Source organism: Scyliorhinus torazame, chromosome 19 (genome assembly GCF_047496885.1).
Source record: "Scyliorhinus torazame isolate Kashiwa2021f chromosome 19, sScyTor2.1, whole genome shotgun sequence".
NCBI classification, from domain to species: domain Eukaryota; kingdom Metazoa; phylum Chordata; class Chondrichthyes; order Carcharhiniformes; family Scyliorhinidae; genus Scyliorhinus; species Scyliorhinus torazame.
Genome location: NC_092725.1, coordinates 69,303,647 through 69,318,130, shown reverse-complemented (window position 1 = coordinate 69,318,130; position 14,484 = coordinate 69,303,647). Strand labels below are relative to the sequence as shown.

General features: G+C 46.1%; 2 long non-coding RNA genes across 2 annotated transcripts in view; both read left to right on the top strand.

The window, feature by feature from the left end:
• Nucleotides 1–14,484, top strand: part of LOC140396199 (uncharacterized) — a 68,513-nt gene that overhangs the window by 7,613 nt on the left and 46,416 nt on the right. The gene's annotated exons all lie outside the window — the stretch shown is intronic.
• The window catches only part of LOC140396195 (uncharacterized), a 47,656-nt gene that overhangs the window by 2,605 nt on the left and 30,567 nt on the right, over nt 1–14,484 (top strand). Inside the window, exon 2 of the long non-coding RNA XR_011936478.1 lies at nt 8,832–8,978. This is a non-coding gene — a long non-coding RNA (uncharacterized lncRNA). The remainder of the gene's footprint in view (nt 1–8,831; nt 8,979–14,484) is intronic.

Below are 14,484 nucleotides of genomic sequence, written 5' to 3'. Positions count from 1 at the left end.
TCGCGCCGGTCGGCTGCTGCTGGCAGCAGCCTCCCCCGGTGATTCTCCGGCCCGCAATGGGCCGAGTGGCCACCCGTTTTTGGCGGGTCCCACCTGCGTAAATCACAACAGGTCCTAACCGGCGGGACCTGGCTCCACGGGCAGCCTGCCGAGTCCCTGGGGGGGGGGGGGAAATGGGGGGATCTGGCCCTGGGGGGTGCCTCCATGGTGGCCTGGCCCGCATTCGGGGCCCACCAATCCGCGGGCAGGCCTGTGCCGTGGGGGCACTCTTTCCCTCCGCACCGGCAGCTATCAACCTCCGCCATGGCCGGTGCGGAGAAGAACCCCACTGCGCATGTGCTGGGATGATGGCAGCACATGCTGGCGCTCCTGTGCATGCACCAACTCATGCCGCCAGCGGAGGCCCTTTGGTGCCGGTTGGGGTGGTGCCAAGCCCTTCCCCGCTGGCCAGCGCGGCGCCAAACACTCCAGCGCCGGCCTAGACCCGAAAGGTGCGGAGGATTCCGCTCCTTTAGGGCGGCCCAATGCCAGAGTGGTTCACGCCACTCCTCGGCGCTGGAGTGGCCTGCCCCGCCGGTTCACGGAGAATCCCGCCCCTGTTTTTGGTTGATCTGATTCCAACTGAGGACATGATGAGTCCGAATATGCAAAGTAAAGAAGTCTTACTTACCAGTTGCAGCAGTAGTGATGGTGATGCTGATACCATGGAAGACAGATGGACAATTCCATGATGCTGAATGGCATATTGATCAAAGCTTGACACAGGAATGAGGGCCAACCTTATCAGTTTGTTAGATTTGAACGGGCTGTAAGTTAAACCGAAAGTCGTCAATCAAACAAGACTATGAAAGGCTACAATGGGAGTGAGATTGCAACGTTGGGAGCATGTGAGCTCGAAGCATGTGTAGAACAGAAGGCATATCATACCATTTTACATTGTGGACACGGAACAATTAAAAAAAAATTTTTGAGTACCAATTCATTTTTTCCAACTAAGGGGCAATTTAGCGTCGCCAATCCACCTACCCTGCACATCTTTGGGTTGTGGGGGCGAAACCCACGCAAACACGGAGAGAATGTTCAAACTCCACACGGACAGTTCCCGGGTGGAACAAACCATTACAAGGGGACAAAAATTTAAGGTGAAAGGTGGAAGATATAGGAGGGGTATCAGAGGTAGGTTCTTTACCCAGAGAGTAGTGGGGGCATGGAATGCACTGCCTGTGGAAGTAGATGAGTCGGAAACATTAGGGACCTTCAAGCAGCTATTGGATAGGTACATGGATTACGGTAAAATGATAGAGTGTAGATTTATTTGTTCTTAAGGGCAGCATGGTAGCATTGTGGCTAGCACAATTGCTTCACAGCTCCAGGGTCCCAGGTTCGATTCCGGCTTGGGTCACTGCCTGTGCGGAGTCTGCACGTCCTCCCCGTGTCTGCGTGGGTTTCTTCCGGGTGCTCCGGTTTCCTCCCACAGTCCAAAGATGTGCAGGGTAGGTGGATTGGCCATGATAAATTGCCCTTAGTGTCCAAAATTGCCCTTGGTGTTGGGTGGAGGTGTTGAGTTTGGGTGGGCTGCGCTTTCCAGGGGCCGGTGCAGACTCGGGGGGCCGAATGGCCTCCTTCTGCACTGTAAATTCAATGATAATCTATGATTAATCTAGGACAAAGGTTCAGCGCAACATCGTGGGCCGAAGGGCCTGTTCTGTGCTGTATTTTCTATGTTCTATGTGACCCAGAGCCGGGATCGAACCTGGGACCTCGGCGCCATGAGGCAGCAGTGCTACTCACTGCGCCACCGTGCTGCCCGACACAAGTCTATCATAGGAGCGCAAGAGTGTGAGGCACTTAGGTATTCCAGGCAGCACTGCGACAGAGGATGGATGCAAATGGCAGCGAGATGATGAAAAGGAAGAGCCCAAAGGAATTCCAGAATTCTGGTTGACAGTCTTCAGAAATGTGGATTTGCTCGCTGACGTGATACAGGAGCATAATGCGCCTATTTACAACACTTAAAGGTGAAACTTTCAGATCCTGGACAGCCAAATGAGTATTTCACAAATGAAGCAGTGACAAAAACATACAAGATGGAGTGAATCTTTACTGCAGCCACAACACAGAACTTAACACCTCCCCCCCTTCCTCCTCCCCTGGTAAAGCTGATAGAGTAAAGGAATATATCAATGTCCTCTGATCTGTGTGGAATCACATTGATAGTAACAATAAGGTCACTGTGGCTGCAAGTATTTTCAAAGAACAAAGGAGAATGTAAAATTTCACGTTATCTTCTTTGACTGGTCAGCTAGTTCCTGGAGCAGAATTGTTGTGAGTTTGATCTGGTCACCAGTCTCAGCGGTGTTGTGACAATGGAGCAGAGGGAGAGCATTGGCAATGGCAGAATGAACAGATGGGCTTTGCTTTAAGACGTTAATTGCAACCCTCTCACTATCACGTTCAACTGCGGGTGCGAAGCTCCGACCTGAGTTACACCTGAGCAGTATCAGTTTGGTTTAGACGGCGGAAAACGAGGGGGAGGTGTGTGTGTGTGGGGTGGGTGGGGGGTGGTAGCTGGTCCCACAGCACTTGCCCAGTTATTCAACTGGCCAGCTGTTCTATTGCTGGTACAAAGTGTTTTGTTGCCAGGAGAAAGGCTGTGCGTGAAACAACGAGAATCTAAACGTGTAATTTGTAAATGAAATTAGGTTAAATTACTTTACCGACCGAATCTCCTATTGCCCCTAGATACAAGCGAAGCACAAATAAACCGACAATCACCATTTGATGGTAAACAAAAATAAACACTCCAATCGACCAAAACATTGAAATAGGTTCGAGTGAAACCAGTTTTCACTTTTACGAGCAGGCTGTGAGAATGTAACACAGACAGCATGTTGAGGAGGGAAAAGGTCCAGTCTGGCTAGATTTAACTGAAGTGATTGTAGTATGATCTTCCCTTAAATCACTGTGCCCATTTAGACAATCCTCAAAGTAGCGATATGTTCCCGACCGTTTAAAATACTTATTCAGTATGTGTGTGCTTATAAAATAATCTAACTGTGTGTCTACTGAAATTCTATGTGTGTCTGTGTGTGTATATAAAATTATCTGTGTGTATGTATCGATAAAGTTATCTGAGTATGTGGCGTTATATGTGTGTGTGTCCATATAAAATTATCTATGAGTGTGTCTAAAAAGTTATGAGTGTGTGCCTATAAAATTATCTGAATGTGTGTCTTTAAAGTTATCTGAGTGTGTGTCTATAAGATTTTCTGAGTGTGTCTATGAAGTTATCTGTGTGTGTCTATAAAGTTATCTGTGTGTGTTCCTATAACATTTTCTGTGTCTATAAAGTGACCTGTGTGTCTATAACATTTTCTGTGTGTCTATAAAGTTATGTGTGTGTCTATAATATTTTTTGTGTGTGTCTATAAAGTTATGTGTGTGCCTATAACATTTTCTGTGTGCGTCTATAACATTTTCTGTGTGTCTATAAAGTTATCTGTGTGTGTGTCTATAACATTTTCTGTGTGTGTCTGTAAAGTTATGTGTGTGTGTGCCTATAACATTTTCTGTGTGTGTCTATAACATTTTCTGTGTGTGTCTATAAAGTTATCTGTGTGCGTGCCTACAACATTTTCTGTGTGTCACTAAAGTTATGTGTGTGTCTATAACATTTTCTGTGTGCCTATAACATTTTCTGTGTGTCTATAAAGTTAGCTGTGTGTATCTATAACGTTTTCTGCGTGTGTCTATAACATTTTCTGTGTGTCTATAACATTTTCTGTGTGCCTATAAAGTTATCTGTGTGCGTGCCTATAACATTTTCTGTGTCTATAAAGTTATCTGCGTGTGTCTCTCACATTTTCTGTGTGTCTATAAAGTTATCTGTGTGCGTGCCTATAACATTTTCTGTGTCACTAAAGTTATGTGTGTGTCTATAACATTTTCTGTGTGTCTATAAAGTTAGCTGTGTGTATCTATAACGTTTTGTGCGTGTGTCTATAACATTTTCTGTGTGTCTATAACATTTTCTGTGTGTCTATAAAGTTATCTGTGTGTGTCTATAACATTTTCTGCGTCTGTCCATAACATTTTCTGTGTGACCATAAGTTATCTGTGTGTGTCTATAACATTTTCTGTGTGTCTATAAAGTTAGCTGTGTGTATAACGTTTTCTGCGTGTGTCTATAACATTTTCTGTGTGTTTATAAAGTTATCTGTGTGTGTCTATAACATTTTCTGCGTCTGTCCATAACATTTTCTGTGTGACTATAACGTTATCTGTGTGTGTCTATAACATTGTTGTGTGTGTCTAAAGTTATCTGTGCGTGCCTATAACATTTTCTGTGTGTCTGTAAATGTATCTGTGTGTCTATAACATTTTTTGTGTCTATAAAGTTTTGTATGTGTGTGTGCGCCTATAAAATATGTGTGCATATAAAGTTATCTGTCTGTATCTACGTGTGCGTCTGTTTAGAAACGCAATTTTGGACTATTTCTGTGGCTCTCCTTGACACAAAAGTACAAACATTCATTCAGTTTTCAACCATGTCTCCACCCCGCCCACTCACCCCAAGAGGTATTTGAGGAAATAAATATAAACTTCTTTTGCAGAGATTTTTTCTAGGTCTAACTCCGTAAATTATAGAAAAGTGTGCTTAGTTTTAAAACAAAGAAACCTTTTGAAAAACAATCACACTTTTATTTTGCTTTTCTATATTGACTGGAATGTGATAGGTTACACAGATCGATTGCCTCGTCTCCGAGCTCCTTCACTGAAATGGCAAGGATCAGTTTAATGAAAGGATAAATTCTGCGCCATTAATCACCATTGCAAAGACCAGAGATTTGGAATAACAGAATGTAAAATTTCTTTGCCAGTAGGTTAATAACTTGATTTTTTTTATATGAATAGTTGCAGAATGAATCAGCATTCAATGGCCAAGTAGTTACCTGTGTCCAATGTGAAATGTACATGAGATAATCTCAGCAAAGTCCCTGCAGATTTAAACAGTCCAGTTTATGAGATGGGGCTCCTTCCCATTATTACACCAGGAAGTTAACATGTTTTCATCGCGACCCCTATAGACCCATAGAATCCCTACAGTGTGGAAGGAGACCATTCGGCCCATTGAATCTGCACCGACCCTCTGAAGGAGCACTAGGCCACCCCCCCACCTCCCCCCCACCCTAATCCCACCTAACCTGTGCATCGCTGGACACCAAGGGGGAATATAGCATGGCCAATCCACCTAACCTGCACACCTTTGGACTGTGGGAGGAAACCGGAGCACCCGGAGGAAACCCTCGCAGCCAAGGGGAGAAAGTGCAAATCTCTCCTGATAGTTTTTTATGGAATACATTTCCCGAGGTTTCCAGCCAGCATCAGGATTGGGAGTCCACTCTACGCCAAGGAACATGTTTGATTTTTGCTTGGACAAAGCGATGACACTGATGTAAAGAGCAATCAGTCCTTTACATCTCTTCCATGAACCCTTATAACTCCTTCAGTTGTCGAAGATGAGACTGGACGGGGAAGAAAATCATTGCCTGGCCTCCTGCTCCCCCTGACTCTAAACCTGAGAGTTCAGTCCCATATACATTCAGGCTTTCCTCTCTAATGTTATCATTGGAAAAAATAGGACATTCAGTCTGTCTTAATAACTGAGGAAACGTATCTTAGTTTGCACTCTCATGTTTTAAAACGCCGATTCAGCAGAAATCACTCCGAATGTCAATCCCGTACCTGAAGTCGCCCCAAGCCCCTGCACCCGCCGCCCCCACCCCCCGAAGTCGCCCCAAACCTTGGCACCCGCCCCCACCCCCCTTCCCCGAGCCAGTTCGCGGCTTCCTCAGCCGCACTGTGCACTCTTCGGAAATGTAACTGCCCGCGGGGTTGACTTTTTTGATGACATTTTACTGATACACTCAATCTGTAGCTAATTAGGCAGTTGGCCAGGACTGTGGCAATACGTTGAAGACATTCACATTGGTAGCTTTATACAGGAAGGTGTTCAGAACCTTCATTTTCTAATTCTCAATAGTTAAGACAAAATAGAAAGTTAAGAATATTTACAGATGATCAGAATTCATTGTATGCTTCTATTTGACCTTGTATGACTTTGTGAACTAGGTGCTTTTTTCATATCTACTTTCAGGCTTTGATTGAAGACTGCCCTTTATGTCCTTCTACCCATTTCCGGGTCGGCGACTTTAAACTGTACTGGCTACAGTATCTTCCAAATGAAAATTTAAGTAAACTGGTCTGTGTTTAAAAAATGAAGAGTTTGGAAATAAAAGGTGTCCTAGTATTCAGTTATTGAGCATTACAGGATTATTAGCCCAATTAAAACGCTTTGAGTTCATAGGTCCTGCTTGCACAGCTGTTTAAGAGCTTCATTTCCAATTTCCGCCTTCCATTTTCGATATGGATCTGCAAATGGACAAGAAACCGGACAATATACTTTCCATTTCACCTGCAAAGGTATTTCAGACCCTGGAAACAGCATAATAACCTTGGATTACGCCAGTCATTGGAAAGAAGTGTTCATACACTCCCATCTGAGTTCCACAGACACCAGACTTGATCCACTGCAATTCACATACCGCCACACCGGTCCACAGCAGACACTATCTCTCTGGCCCTACACTCATCCCTGGAGCATCTCGACAACAAGGACTCTTACATCAGACTCCAATTCATTGACTACAGCTCCGCGTTCAACACCATAATCCCAGCCAAGCTCATATCAAAACTCCAAAACCTAGGACTTGGCTCCTCCCTATGTAACTGGATCCTCAACTTCCTGACCCACAGACCACAATCAGTAAGGATAAACAACAACACGTTCTCCATGATGGTTCTCAATAGAGGGGTCCAGCAATGCTGTGTACTTAGCCCCTTACTGTACTCCTTATACACACACAACTGTGTGGTAAAATTTGGCTCCAACTCCATCTACAGGTTTGATGACAGTGGGCTGGATCTCGAACAACAATGAGTCAGAGTACAGGAGGGAGATAGAGAAGCTAGTGGCATCGTGTAACAACAAACAATCTCCCTCAATGTCAGCAAAACTAAGGAGCTGGTCATTGACTTCAGGAAGCAAAATATTGTACACACCCCTCTCTGCATCAATGGTGCTGAGGTGGAGATGATTGACAGCTTCAAATTCACCAACAATCTGTCCTGGCCCACCCACGTCGACGCTTCACCAGCAATCTGTCCTGGTTCACCCATGTCGATGCTACAACCAAGAAAGCACAACAGTGCCTATACGTCCTCAGGAAACAAAGGAAATTCGGCATACCCACAGTGACTCTTAGCAATTTTTCCAGATGCACTATAAAAAATATCTTATCATGACTGCATCATAGCCTGGTATGGCAACTGCTCCGCCCAAGACTGTGAGAAACTATAGAGAGCCGTGAACACAGCCCAGTCCATCACATTAACCCGTCTCCCATCCATTGACTCTGTCTACACCTCCTGCTGCCTTGGGAACATGCGCAGCGTAATCAAAGACCCCTCCCACCCAGATTATTCTCTCTTCCAACCTCTTTCACTGGGTAGGAGATAAAACAGTCTGAGAACATGCACTAACAGGTTCAAAAACTGCTTCTTCGCTGCTGTTACTAGACTCCTGAATGACTCTCTTATGGACTGAACTGATCTCTTCACACATCTTCTCTACTGAGTAGCAATACACTCCGTATGCTTCACCCAATGCCTGTGTTTACGTATTTATATTGTGTATTTATGTATGTCCTATGTTTTGTTCATGAATGGGATGAACTGTCTGGTCTGCACGAGAATAATACTTTTCATTGCACCTTGGTCCACGTGACAATAAATCAAATGCAATGAGAAGTCATCAATGGCCTTTTATCTCCAAAGTAAATTAACAAGAAATCTACAGAATTAGAGTTCCTGTCTGCCTGAAGTAAACTGAAAGTGTGGGGTGGTGGGATGTAGCAGGCCTGCAGCATCTGTGGAGAGAGAAACCAAGCTAACCATAGAATCCATAGAAGGGGCCCATCGACCTTCTGAAAGAGCACTCTACCAAGGCCCATTCCCCTACTCTATACCATAACCTAACCTGTACATCTTTGGACACTAAGAGGCAATCTAGTGTTGCCAATCCACCTAATCTGCACATTTTTGGACCGTGGGAGGAAACCTGAGCAACCGGAGGAAACCCACGCAGACACGGGGAGAAAGTGCAAACTCCACACAGACAGTCATTGAAGACCGGAATTGAACCCGGGTCTCTGGTGCTGTGAGGCAGCAGTGCTGAACAATTTGCCGCCCATTTCGGTTCTGAGCCACAGATGCTGCCAGACCTGCTATGTTGTTCCCAGCATTTTCTATTTTTCTAATTTTAGATTTCCAGCATTTGTAGCATTTTACTGTTATTTTCCTGTTTTCCTAGCATGGAGTGCACATTCTCTTCCTGTAGATGTACAATTTGCTTCACTGAGCACATGGAACTTAAGCAATAGGTTGTTAACGTCCAAGACTTAGTGAGGCCCATGTGTGGGAAGGAGATCTGGCTGGTGTTCAATTGGCGTTAGCACTTATACTTTTCTCACTGCTTACTGCTTACTTTACCCAGTCAACATCAGTCTACCTTGTATGATTTTCTGGAATTCAGAGAGAATCATTCCTGCCCTGTCATAAGTCCACCCCTCTAAGTTACATCAATGACGTGTAATTGGCTAGCTAGTCAGTCATAAGCAGTACCCTGGAGTACTGCAGAACCTGCTGGCTCAGGTATTGGATTACCGAGTCTATCACAGAGAATTGATTTGCTGCCAATGTTTCATTGACAGGTGTGCCATCTTTGAGCCAACTCAACTCTAAAGAGACTTTGAGCCAATGGAGGAGAGTCACCAGTTGATCATTAGACAATTGACAAGAATGGATGATATGAGAGAGATTTGTAGCTTCATTACTTTGGGGCATCTCAAAACAGCCAGGTAAATATTCTTAAAAGTGTACAACTGTTGTAACATCAGAAATGTAGCTGTCAATGGACCCAAAATAGCAATATTGCTTTGACGAGATAATCTGATGGGTGAGGGATAAATCTGAACCACCAGGAATTTCTGTTCAGTGCTAGGATGAGCTGCACAACTCATCTCAGGGTTGTTAGCGCATTTAACCATCCATCTGACCATGTGTACTCAATCAAATAATGGTTTTGCTGGTTGGAGATGAGATGTTTTCTCTTGAGCTATTTGCTTCTTTGGAACACTATCAAATAAATCAGTGAGCCCTGGATTCGAGACAATTTTGCAAGTGTCCTCCAAGTAAAGCCTTTCTTGTAGCCTCAAAATCTTTCCATCAATAATCTACATTTCATACACTTATGGAGACTTCCCGCACAGGAGGATGCCACTTGGCCAATAATGCCCGGGATGGTTCCTTGAAAAGGTAGCCATGCTTATTCCCAAATTGCCGCTGTAATCCTGCAAGTTCCACCCCACAACTATCTTCTGAATAATGAAATGTAATCAACTTCAACCACATTTCCTCGGGACAGCATCGCAGATCCTGACAACCTACTGAGTGCAAAAAAAATCTTTGGCGGAATTCTCCGTTCCTGAGACTAATTGTTGACGCCGGGGCAGGAGTTGCAAAGATCTATGACAGCAAAACTGGCGCCACCCCTGGACCGATTCAACGACCGCTGAGGGGCGTGCACCGGTGCCAAGTGGAACACAACCAATTCCAATGAGAAATAGTGTTGGATTTGCCAGAGACGCAATTGACACTCAGGATTGACACTAAGCTGCAGCTGTATATATACACACTGCGCTCCCCACCCACATCATCCCAGCCGACAAGATGGCAGCGAGGAGAGCAGCATCCTGTTTTACAGATGCTGAGCTCAAGACCTTGCTTGAACAATGGAGAGGTGGGGGACCCTGTACCCTGGCCCGGGAAGGAGGCTGCCAGCTGCCGCCTTTCGACGTGCCTGGGTGCAGGTGGCAGAGGCAGTAAGTGCCGTGAGCAACACCATCCGCACCGCCCAGCAGTGCAGAAAGAAACTGCATGACCTCCTCAGGGCAGCCAGGGTGAGTAATAATAATAATCTTTATTAGTGTCACAAATAGACTTCCATTAACACTGCAATAAAGTTACTGTGAAAATCCGCCAGTCGCCACACTCTGGTGCCAGTTTGGGTACACCAAGGGAGGATTCAGAATGTCCATTCAAGAATATCAGTCCTGGTCCTGTCCAAGTGTAACTTATCCAGTTTGAACTAGTCCTAGTGCCCCAGGAATCTGAAACCCTCCCCCTCGTACCATCTTTTCAGCCACATATTAATCCTATATATCCTGCTGTTTCTACGCTGACTAGCATGTGGCAGTAGTAGTAATCCTGAGATAAGTACCTTTGAGATCCTACTTTTCAACTTGCTTCCTAGCTTCCTCTATTTTGCTTTTAGGACCTCATCCCTTATTTAACCTGTGTACCAATGTGTACCACAACAACTGGCTGTTCACGCTCCCCCTTCCTGCAACTACTAGGAGACATCCTTGATTCTAGCACCAGGGAGGCAACATACCATCCTGGAGTCTCTTTTGTGGCCACAGATATATTTATCTATTCCCCTCACAACTGAATCCCCGATGACTATTGTATTTCTATGTCTTTTGTTCCTCCCCTCGGCACTTCTGGGTGAAGATGGTTGCATCTTTTGCACTGATGGTGCTGGACTCCTCCATCACTGAGAGTGGGGATATTAGTGGAGCTTCATCCTCAAGTGAGTTGTTTAATTTTTTTTTTTATATCTTTTTATAAATTTAGAGTATCCAGTTCATTTTTTTTTCCAATGAAGGGACAATTTAGCGTGGCCAATCCACCTATCCTGCACATCTTTGGCTTGTGGGGCCGAAACCCACACAAACACGGGGATAACGTGCAAACGCCACACGGACTGTGACCCAGAGACGGGACCTGGGACCTCAGCGTCATAAGGCAGAAGTGCTAACCACTGTGCCACCGTGCTGCCCCATGATTTGTTTAATTGCCCACTACCTTTAACGACTGGATGTAGCAGGACTGCAGAGCCTAGATCTGATCCATTGGTTGTGGGATCACTTAATGTCTAGCGCATGCAGCTTCCGCTGTTTGACATCCAAGTAGTCCTGTTTGTATCTTCACTAGGTTGACACCTTATTTTTTGGAATTCCTGGTACCTTTCCTGACATGACTTCCTGCCCTCTTCATTGAATCAGGATTAATCCCCATGCCTGGTGATAATGGTAGAGTGGAGGATATGTCGGGGATCATTAGGTTATAGATTGTGGTTATATACAATTCTGCTGCTGCTGATGGCCCACAGCACTTCATGAATGCCCAGTTTTGAGTTGCTAGATCTGTTCAAAGTCGATCTCATTTAGCACGGTGGTAGCGCCACACAATACGATGGAGGTTATTCTCAATGTGAAGGCAGGACTTCATCTCCACAAGGACTGTGCGGTGGTCACTTCTACCAATCCTACCATGGACAGGCATTTCTGCAACAGGTAGATTGGTGAGGATAAGTTGGTTTTTCCCTCTTGCTGGTTCCCTCACCACATGCTACAGTGCCAGTCTAGCAGTTATGTCCTTTTGGACTTGGCCAGCTGAGTCAGTAATGATGCTACCGAGCACTTCATGAGACTTCATGGGGTCCAGGGCTGATGTTGAGGCCTCCCGCCTGACTGTTTACTGCTGTGCTGCCACCTTTGGTGGATGGTGATGGTTGTGTCTGGAACATTATGTGTAAGGTATGATTCCATAAGTATGAGTATGCCAGCTTGTTGCTTGACCAGATTGTGGGACAGCTCTCCCAATTTTGTCAGAAGCCCCCAGATGTTAGCAAGGAGGACTTTGGAGGGTTGGGCGTGCCATTCCCAGTGCCGCCATTGATGCTGAGTGGTCTATCCAGTTTCATTCCTTTTAGGCCTTGTGATGGTTTAATGCGACTGAGTGGCTTGCTGGGCCTTTTCAGTGGGCACTTTAAGAGTCAACCTTTCTGGAGTCACATATGGGCCAGGCCAAGTAAGAATGGCAGATTTCTGCTGAAGCTGGCATTCAGAATGTGCAAGCCACTGGTGAGGGTCAGCATCCACTTGTCGGACATGGAGGCTCCATGCAAATGACCACACCTCCATTCTCTCTACAGTTATGCACAGTGCCACTGGAAAGCCGGTCTGTACCTCACACATTTTCTGCAGCTGCTCTAAAAGTATCCGCTTGTCGACGGCCATTGAGGTTCAGTATCTGAGTTCAGCCGAGCTGAGCTTGGAGTATCCTTTCTCCTTGACAGGGACTCTCCCCAGTGCTGCCACTGTCTTCACCCCCTGCTCTTACTCACTTGTGTTGTGTGAGGCACTTGGTGCAAACCTGACTGGCTGTCTTACCAGTTGTACTGAGATGTGTATCTGAGCTGGGACAAGGTCTGGATGAGGTCTGTGATGGTGCAATCTCAGAGTGAGTGACCTCCAATGAGGTGTCTTCATCCAGCACCACCTCCTACTGGACACATCGGCCTGTGGGAGATTAAAGACATGAATTTGAACCGGAAGTTCTCAAGTAAGCGTTGTTCACATGATCAATGTACCCCGGCTGATGAAATCGATTCACTATGACTGAGTGATGGGTGCAATGTGGCTGCGCGATATTTTATTCCATCACTAGGTAGCTGGGAGGCCCCCATCGCCCCCATTTCCGATATCCAAGCACCCCAGGACTCAGTCTCCTCTGCAGCTGTCAGTGATGGTTGAACATCACCACCATTTCTCTGTGCTCTCTCTCTTCTGCAAGCAGAGAAAGAAGACACCTATGAATGAGAGTAATGGCATGTGTCAAGCAGATGGCTAGACAACAATTGTTGTGGGAGGGAGGGTGGTCCTCCGATGGACTTTGGGGCAACTCCCTTAAAGAGTTACCCCCCCCCTTATACATATACCAGGACTTTACGTGGAGCTGGCGAGGAGGCGGGCTGCCTTCAACCGGGTGAAGAGGGCACTGTACATTAGCAAGGTGCAGTGCGGCATTGTATATCCAGCGAAGCTGAGGGTGACTTACAAGCTCAGGGACTTTTATTTTGGAACGGCGGAAGCAGCGGAGGAGTTTGCGAAAGCAGAAGGACTGTGGCAGAACTGAGAAATTGAGAGATGGCCATGTGCCGATGTAACCTCATGACTGTATTTTCTTCTTTTTTGTTTCACTGCGTGCGGGTGTATGGGCTAAAGGAGCCAATGTTGTATATATTTGGACAAGGGAAGTGATGGGACTTTCACTCGAAATGAAGGCTCTTTGGGGTGTAGGTGGATATGCGGGGTTTGTGTGCTAAAAGGGGATTTCTGGGCTTTCCTAGGGCCGGGCAAGGGGGAAAGGGACCCGGGCGGGGGCCTCCACGTTGGCCGGTTTAAGCCGGCCAGTGAACAGGAGTGAGGTGGGGGGAGGGGCTGTGGCCATCGGAGCCTGGCAGAACAGGGTCCGAGTGGTCTAGCCGGGGTGGAAAGTTGCAGGGAAGGAACCGCGGTTGGGGGGAGGAGTTTTACTAGAGGCAGTGAACGGGAGGAGTTGGAGACTGGGGGGGGGGGGGGTTACAACTCTTGGGTATCATGTATGGTACTCTTTCAGAGGTTGGAGGGCGTTGAGTGTAGGAGGGGGGGAGGGGGAGTGGACTCTATAGGTCAATGGTGACCATGGGCGGTCCCGGACTCCTTTTTCTTTTTCTCCTTTGCTTTTTTGTTGCCACCATGGGAGGGTTTGTTTTATTGGATGCATATATTGATAGGCTGTTGTTTGGGGTGGTGGGAGGATGGGATTGTTGGAATTGTTAAGGGGATTGATTTTGTATTTGTTACCGTTTACTGTTTGAGGGTGGGGTGTACATTTTGAAGGAAAATGTGAAAATGGAGAATAAAAACATTTATTAAAAAAAGAGTTACCCCCTTGGCCCACCGCAAGGTCCACTGCGAGGTCCGCCGCATCAGGGCCACGCTGGGAAATACCTGCACCTATTCTCGCCCACCTGAATCCCATCCCAGAGGACCGGAAACTCACTGAGGCTCGGAGAATCCTGTGCCCAGCCCAATAGGATGCAAATGACCCAATGGGTCAAATGGGCCCCATTGGCATGGGGCGTGAACCTCAATGTCGTTGCCAATGGGGGACTGGAGCATAGGAAATTGTTTGGCCGACAGTGGATTCTCCGGTGCATTGGGAATTCCGCTACTGACGGAGAATCCAGCTGGTTTTTGATTTACAATGGAACGCTGCTAATAAAGTATTGGATCTTTTAAAAAATATATTAAATATTGCTGACAGGAGAGTAATCTAATGGAAAGATTTATTTAGGATTGCGAAACGTGAATAACAAACTCTTGTTGTTTATTTTTCATTTAAACTGTCCACTTCACCCGTGGGCGTGAACTTAGGCTGGTGCAAGTAGGCACCACTGAGTTATCCCGCTCTGCC